The sequence below is a fragment of the Schistocerca serialis genome, chromosome 4 (assembly GCF_023864345.2).
Source record: "Schistocerca serialis cubense isolate TAMUIC-IGC-003099 chromosome 4, iqSchSeri2.2, whole genome shotgun sequence".
NCBI lineage: Eukaryota > Metazoa > Arthropoda > Insecta > Orthoptera > Acrididae > Schistocerca > Schistocerca serialis.
Window position 1 is genome coordinate 198765269 of NC_064641.1, and position 8515 is coordinate 198773783.

An 8515-nucleotide genomic window follows, 5' to 3' on the forward strand; every position below is an offset into this window, starting at 1 on the left:
GGACTTCAACGCTATTTTCTTAAAACTGTAAATATTCCAATCCATCTATTGTGCCCTATGCTGGGAAATCGTTTGAACAATTTAATTTTTGAGAAACAGTCGTCTTTACAATAGAACATTCATGAAACAGTTCTGTACAATCAATTTATATATTGCTCTCTATCCTTATCAATCGTATACTTAATTCTATATCACTCCATTTCATTTCGTCTTTCAAGCTGGTCCATCAAAGTGAACATACGAATAAAACCGAATATGAGCAACTTGATCACCGTTTCACAATGATCGATATGACTTCTGTAATATGCTGTGTACACCTACTTATTTTTGATGCTCACTACTAATGCAATAGTTTCAGCCTTCTGAAGAAGGGCACTAGCAAATAATTAAAATCTTATGTACAAATGGTTGCTGGTTTTTCAACAAATATACTCACAGTTGCTGAAAACTGATAGAGTACTAAATTACTTCAATACATGATGTAACCTTAAAATTCACAACATTAGTTTTCTTCCTGTTTTCTTATTTTAATTAGAAACTAAATACTGGATGAAACTTTGCTGATTTGTGATTATCGTTGCAAAAACGTACAAAGTTTCCATAGTCAAGATCTTCTTTAAGGAGTTGGTGGCATCAAGGAGTGAATACTTGATTAACAGTGGTTTCGGCTGTGATATAGTTACGACTAAACTTGACATCATTTTTAATGATTTTTGTTATGCACTCCCTAGAACTGAAGCTATTATTATGAAACACAGCATTGTATGCAAATGTTCCCTCATTTGAAACCAACGTTGGCTCTCCAGTTTCTGGAATTTCACAAATTAGGTTTTTTACTATTGTTTCAACTCTATCTAGGTACAAATTAAAGCTATAACAGTAACATACGTGCTTCTCACTATACAGAACCGACTGTAGTAAAATGCCTTATAACAATTACCGTAAATACCAAGTAGTCCAAAACAATAATATTATATCTTTCGTTATTATAATCATTAAAAGAGCTCTGTGATCGTAAATAGCAAGGATTTGATTTCATGGTAGCCTTTTAATACACCATGTGAATGCCACCATTATAATACAATTTTAATTGGATGTTTTATAAAAACAACGTAAGCAGAATTTCTTAGAATTTTAAAGTGAACTTACCCTTTTTTGTGAGAAAGTCGTGGATTTTAGAAGTTGTTGCAACAGGAACAAGTGCTATTTATAATGTGGCATTGCAGATTTTATAGTGAAATTTATGAGTATGTTTTCTCTCTTTCATATATGGAGGAAGTGCTGTCATTCTTCGTTACAGAGCTGTGTCTTTTGGTCTAGTGGAGATGGCACAGTAGCTCAGGGCGTTCGGTCAGAGCGCTGGCTGCTCTGAGTAATTAAAAAAAAATGAGTTAAGTGTTCAACGATGAACTTCAAGAGGTTTCATGTAATGTCCGCCATGACCATAATGCCATTAACAGTGACGAAAAAACTAAAGAGAGGAAAAAAAGTAGTAAACATCGCACAATGTAGATGTAAAGTCACGAGTTCGAAACCCTTCGATGCCTCACTTTAAACACGTATTTCAGGTGTCTGTTAAAACCATTGCTGATTTAACTTCAAACATAATTTGCTTCACCGCCTAATCCACATGTAATAGCAAATCTTCCAGATACAATTCCGCCAAACAGCTTGTCGCTGCGCAAAGGTCAGAACAGTTTCCGCTCGAGAGTTTCTTCGCTCCGCAGCGGCCACTGGCCACCAACCACCAACCATCTTACGTGCGACTTGCGCCAGGCGCCGTCTGTCCAGGTAAAAGTAGAGTGGTACTGCGACTATATTATCATATTTAGTTTCGCTACTTGCGTTTAAATATTTATCTTTGATGTCACGTAATAGATAGTGCATGTTTGAAATTTATGATCGTGATTATAGAGTTGTAAAACAGATTTGCAAGTTGAAAAATGTTTAACTTTGGAGACGTAGCATTCGCTATGAGTTTAGCTGAGAAGCTGGGAAGTGAAAGCTGCCGAGGCAGCTCTGAACCTTTGCATTGTGTGCGGGATGCGTGCTTTTGGGAAAATACGTCAGAGGGGGCTGTTATCCTTTCAAGAACGATCTTTCTGGTATCTCTAAACAGCCACATGTGATGAAATATGACCATTTAAACGTCGAATTATGACCATTTAAACGCCGTTCAACAATTACATTACATAGGCAAGATTCAGAAGCCTGGAATAGGAGCACTGTAAGGTCTAATTCTAAGCAAAAAAAGTCAGTGTGTTCACTATCACTGCATTTTTGCCTGACAGTCATTTCGCTTCCTGAGAACTCATAGGCAATAGTGTTGTTAGTGATGAGTTATGTTTCCCTTATGTTAACTTCCAAAGAAAAAATTAATGGCTGAGCTCTAACGAGAGACACGAACTCGAGTAAATATTCTGAACATATTATTTCGCATCCAAAGACACAAAATATGTCTTGTGCACTACGAACCACTCCCCAGGGGCGTGTCTAACGCAGCTAAAATTTGTTGTCAAATACTAAGAAAACTATGAGCCACAGTATAAGAAAACCCATCAACAGACCTGCAACATGTATTACGATTATAAGATAATGAACTCTGCAGGTATGAGAAACGAAACTAACCAGTTTCTTTGTTTTAGAGGTCATTCCTCACGCCCTTACTCAAACGTTCACCATGCTTTCTGTGTAACGAAAAACCACCAAGAAAATACCTTTCTGACCGGAAATACACTTGAAACCGTGTTTGACAACATCATTAATTCAGATTTAGTAGAACATTACAGGTGTGGTATCAGTAATCTACCTGAGCATTGTCATATAATTTTAAATAATTTGAGAGAATAGTCTGATGATGATTAATTTCCCTCTGGTGTAAAATAATGGGAAACGCTATAGTCAATGCACTATAGTAACACAAATAAGATACCGATTGTCATCGAATCCACATTTCGAAAGCCTGTTATAATAAAACATAAGGTATCTGTTACACAAAGAAGGCTATATTGGCATGAATTAGCAATATATTACTCATATAGGACTTCCAGATGGTCATAGGTTACTTGTTGACCTGTGTCGCTCTGAAGTATTATAGAAACCTGGCAGTATATAAATAAAATAATAAACACACTTAATTGATTTTCGATCGCTCTGCCTGTAGCTCTGTCACGAAACTGATAACAATCTGGCTTTTAGCGAGACTGGAAATGCAAGCCAAAGCAATCTTCGCTTCACAGGTGACCACATTACCTCAGAGCTAACGTAGAGTTACAGTATTCGTCTCTCCTTTATTGCCTCAGTGGTGGTAAGTGAAAGACGAGAGTAGTTGCAGTTACCAACTGGAATGATTTTCCTGGACTCAAAAACATTAATTGATAACTTTTTCAGACCTTATGTGCCAATCACTTAGGGTATTCAATGAAAAAAGATATGAATAGTTCAACTGAATGTAGCAGGATAATTCTGTGGCACCCAGGAAGTAACTCGTTATTCACAGAGGTGTCAAACGTATCCTGTGTTGTAGCCAAGATTCAGTTACACTACCAACCAGTGAGTTCCTTGAGTCGGATGCAAAGGGACTACATTTCCTGTCTCAAGGACATGGCTGCCGAGGGCCACAATGCCAAAAGTGTATATCACTGAATCTTACTCAAATTTAGAGACAAACACATAGTTACCGAAGATACTCAGATGTAACAGCTGCAAACTGAACATCATTGATCAATAACTGTCAAAATTATTTGTTTTTATGTGTTACACATACTGAAAATTACAAGGCAAACAACAGACGTAATTCACATTCTTGGAGCATCATCAGTGTTTATACTGTCAAGGTTATGAGTTGGCAGTACAGTTCCTTTACCATTATAGAAGTCAGAACTGTATTTCCTGACCGCGGTCAATGGCACTCTCCCCAAAAGAGGGGAATGAGGAGAAAACAGCACAACAGTGATTGCCAAATGTGAACTTCCAAATGGAGACTTCGTAAGCTACGAATAACAAAGTTGCAATCAAGAGAAGCTACTTTTCAGGAAACCATAAGCAATGACAGAAAATTTGGACTCAAAATGACGTTGAAAATTAAACCAAACACAGTTAGTGGGGCGTCACAGCGTTAATATCTTCTCATTGCTGTGGTAGAGGCAAACGTAGAAAGAGGAAAGTTGGTCACAAATTAAATGGCAAGAGAGATTGTAAATTGCTCGTAAAAAAGCCTTCTTTCAGTCGGAAAACCCATTTTTCAACTCACTGTCACTAATTACCCACAGATAGTTCAGATTATTTCGTCAGAATTACACGCAATTATCTAGCGAAAGTAGCAGCATAGTTCAGCTCCAGTTCTGGAAGTCCGTCAACTACCACGCGGTCTCCCAATACTTTCAGGATGGAACTTTACGTATTATTGTTTTTTGGGACGATATTAGTGATTTTTCAAACAGTTTTCTTGTGATCACCGTAATATGACTTTTATGGTATCCCTTCCTTTGTCAATTTTTTGTGATGCCATTAATTCATTGATGATGATTATTAGTGTTTTAGGGCGCACAACCCGTTAATTCATGTCAGATACATGTGAATCAGAGTATATCGCCCGTAATTCAAATTAGTAACAGTCAGTGTGTTTCGCAACAGTGGAGGCAGGATTGCAACGAGCTTATTGCTTAATTAACTTAAATATTACACATACGTAGTGACTGTAATTTTAGTTGCATAGTTGTTGTTGTTGTGGTCTTCAGTCCTGAGACTGGTTTGATGCAGCTCTCCATGCTACTCTATCCTGTGCAAGCTTTTTCATCTCCCAGTACCTACTGCAACCTACATCCTTCTGAATCTGCTTAGTGTATTCATCTCTTGGTCTCCCTCTACGATTTTTACCCTCCACGCTGCCCTCCAATACTAAATTGGTGATCCCTTGATGCCTCAGAACATGTCCTACCAACCGATCCCTTGTTGTGCCACAAACTTCTCTTCTCCCCAATCCTATTCAATACTTCCTCATTAGTTATGTGATCTACCCATCTAATCTTCAGCATTCTTCTGTAGCACCACATTTCGAAAGCTTCTATTCTCTTCTTGTCCAAACTATTTATCGTCCATGTTTCACTTCCATACATGGCTACACTCCATACGAATACTTTCAGAAATGACTTCCTGACACTTAAATCAATACTGGATCTTAACAAATTTCTCTTCTTCAGAAACGCTTTCCTTGCCATTGCCAGCCTACATTTTATATCCTCTCTACTTCGACCATCATCAGTTATTTTGTTCCCCAAATAGCAAAACTCCTTTACTACTTTAAGTGCCTCATTTCCTAATCTAATTCCCTCAGCATCACCCGACTTAATTAGACTACATTCCATTATCCTTGTTTTGCTTTTGTTGATGTTCATCTTATATCCTCCTTTCAAGACACTGTCCATTCCATTCAACTGCTCTTCCAAGTCCTTTGCTGTCTCTGACAGAATTACAATGTCATCGGCGAACCTCAAAGTTTTTATTTCTTCTCCATGAATTTTAATACCTACTCCGAATTTTTCTTTTGTTTCCTTTACTGCTTGCTCAATATACAGATTGAACAACAACGGGGAGAGGCTACAACCCTGTCTTACTCCCTTCCCAACCACTGCTTCCCTTTCATGTCCCTCGACTCTTATAACTGCCATCTGGTTTCTGTACAAATTGTAAATAGCCTTTCGCTCCCTGTATTTTACCCCTACCCCTACCCCTACCCCTACCACCTTTAGAACTTTAAAGAGAGTATTCCAGTCAACATTGTCAAAAGCTTTCTCTAAGTCTACAAATGCTAGAAACGTATGTTTGCCTTTCCTTAATCTTTCTTCTAAGATAAGTCGTAAGGTCAGTATTGCCTCACGTGTTCCAGTGTTTCTACGGAATCCAAACTGATCTTCCCCGAGGTTGGCTTCTACTAGTTTTTCCATTCGTCTGTAAAGAATTCGTGTTAGTATTTTGCAGCTGTGACTTATTAAGCTGAGAGTTCGGTAATTTTCACATCTGTCAACACCTGCTTTCTTTGGGATTGGAATTATTATATTCTTCTTGAAGTCTGAGGGTATTTCGCCTGTTTCATACATCTTGCTCACCAGATGGTAGAGTTTTGTCAGGACTGGCTCTCCCACGGCCGTCAGTAGCTCCAATGGAATATTGTCTACTCCGGGGGCCTTGTTTCGACTCAGGTCTTTCAGTGCTCTGTCAAACTCTTCACGCAGTATCATATCTCCCATTTCATCTTCATCTACATCCTCTTCCATTTCCATAATATTGTCCTCAAGTACATCGCCCTTGTATAGACCCTCTATATACTCCTTCCACCTTTCTGCTTTCCCTTCTTTGCTTAGAACTGGGTTTCCATCTGAGCTCTTGATATTCATACAAGTCGTTCTCTTATCTCCAAAGGTCTCTTTAATTTTCCTATAGGCGGTATCTATCTTACCCCTAGTGAGATAGGCCTCTACATCCTTACATTTGTCCTCTAGCCATCCCTGCTTAGCCATTTTGCACTTCCTGTCGATCTCATTTTTGAGACGTTTGTATTCCTTTTTGCCTGTTTCACTTACTGCATTTTTATATTTTCTCCTTTCATCAAGTAAATTCAATATTTCTTCTGTTACCCAAGGATTTCTACTAGCCCTCGTCTTTTTACCTACTTGATCCTCTGCTGCCTTCACTACTTCATCCCTCAAAGCTACCCATTCTTCTTCTACTGTATTTATTTCCCCCATCCCTGTCAATTGCTCCCTTATGCTCTCCCTGAATCTCTGTACAATCTCTGGTTCTTTTAGTTTATCCAGGTCCCATCTCCTTAAATTCCCACCTTTTTGCAGTTTCTTCAGTTTTAATCTACAGGTCATAACCAATAGATTGTGGTCAGAGTCACATCTGCCCCTGGAAATGTCTTACAATTTAAAACCTGGTTCCTAAATCTCTGTCTTACCATTATATAATCTATCTGATACCTTTTAGTATCTCCAGGGTTCTTCCATGTATACAACCTTCTTTCATGATTCTTAAACCAAGTGTTAGTTATGATTATGTTGTGCTCTGTGCAAAATTCGACCAGGCGGCTTCCTCTTTCATTTCTGTCCCCCAATCCATATTCACCTACTATGTTTCCTTCTCTCCCATTTCCTACACTCGAATTCCAGTCACCCATGACTATTAAATTTTCGTCTCCCTTCACAATCTGAATAATTTCTTTTATTTCATCATACATTTCTTCAATTTCTTCGTCATCTGCAGAGCTAGTTGGCATATAAACTTGTACTACTGTAGTAGGCGTGGGCTTCGTATCTATCTTGGCCACAATAATGCGTTCACTATGCTGTTTGTAGTAGCTTACCCGCATTCCTATTTTCCTATTCATTATTAAACCTACTCCTGCATTACCCCTATTTGATTTTGTGTTTATAACCCTGTAGTCACCTGACCAGAAGTCTTGTTCCTCCTGCCACCGAACTTCACTAATTCCCACTATATCTAACTTCAACCTATCCATTTCCCTTTTTAAATTTTCTAATCTACCTGCCCGATTAAGGGATCTGACATTCCACGCTCCGATCCGTAGAACGCCAGTTTTCTTTTTCCTGATAACGACATCCTCTTGAGTAGTCCCCACCCGGAGATCCGAATGGGGGACTATTTTACCTCCGGAATATTTTACCCAAGAGGACGCCATCATCATGTAATCATACAGTAAAGCTGCATGCCCTCGGGAAAAATTACGGCTGTAGTTTCCCTTTGCTTTCAGCCGTTCGCAGTACCAGCACAGCAAGGCCGTTTTGGTTATTGTTACAAGGCCAGATCAGTCAATCATCAGTTGCATAGTAGTCGGTAATATTTGTTAAGGAATTATCCTCAGATTTTATGTAATTACCATAAGAATGAACGCTGTGCCTGCTTTTCGCTAATGAGACAGATGCTACATGTATTAAACGGAGCTGACTAACTGGGCTTTCCCGTCGGTTGTTAGGAGTTTTTGGTTCCATTCTCCGTTTTTTCGTGAGGGGAGACGTGATACACTGTAGTTGGACAGGAGGCCGTTGTCGGTCATCAGTGCACTATGTGTGCTTGCTCGCTGAACAAGCTGAAGTAAGTACAGTGTAATCAGTCGGCTGTAAGAACTAACGACGCTTATACACTATCTTTATTTAGGCAAGGTGCCCTAGGGTAAGTGGGCCACCAGCAACGTCATGCAAACCAGGTGGACAGCGTAGAACCACATTTACTGAACACCCATCTCAATCTGATTATGCACTTGTTACTATCATCTACTCGCAACGATTACAAAATAGCTGCAACTGATTCTTTGGGGGGAAAAATAAGAAAAGTGCCTTACGGATGAAAATTTGTAGTTGCGGTACGCCTAAGACTGAGATTCAAAATGACAATAAGCAGTGAACAAGTGCAGAGCCTCTAAGTACCATCTCGAGTTCTTGCCGTTCCTTCTTAATTAATGTCTGGTATTTGAGCACTAGCAGGTTCTTTCGTCCAT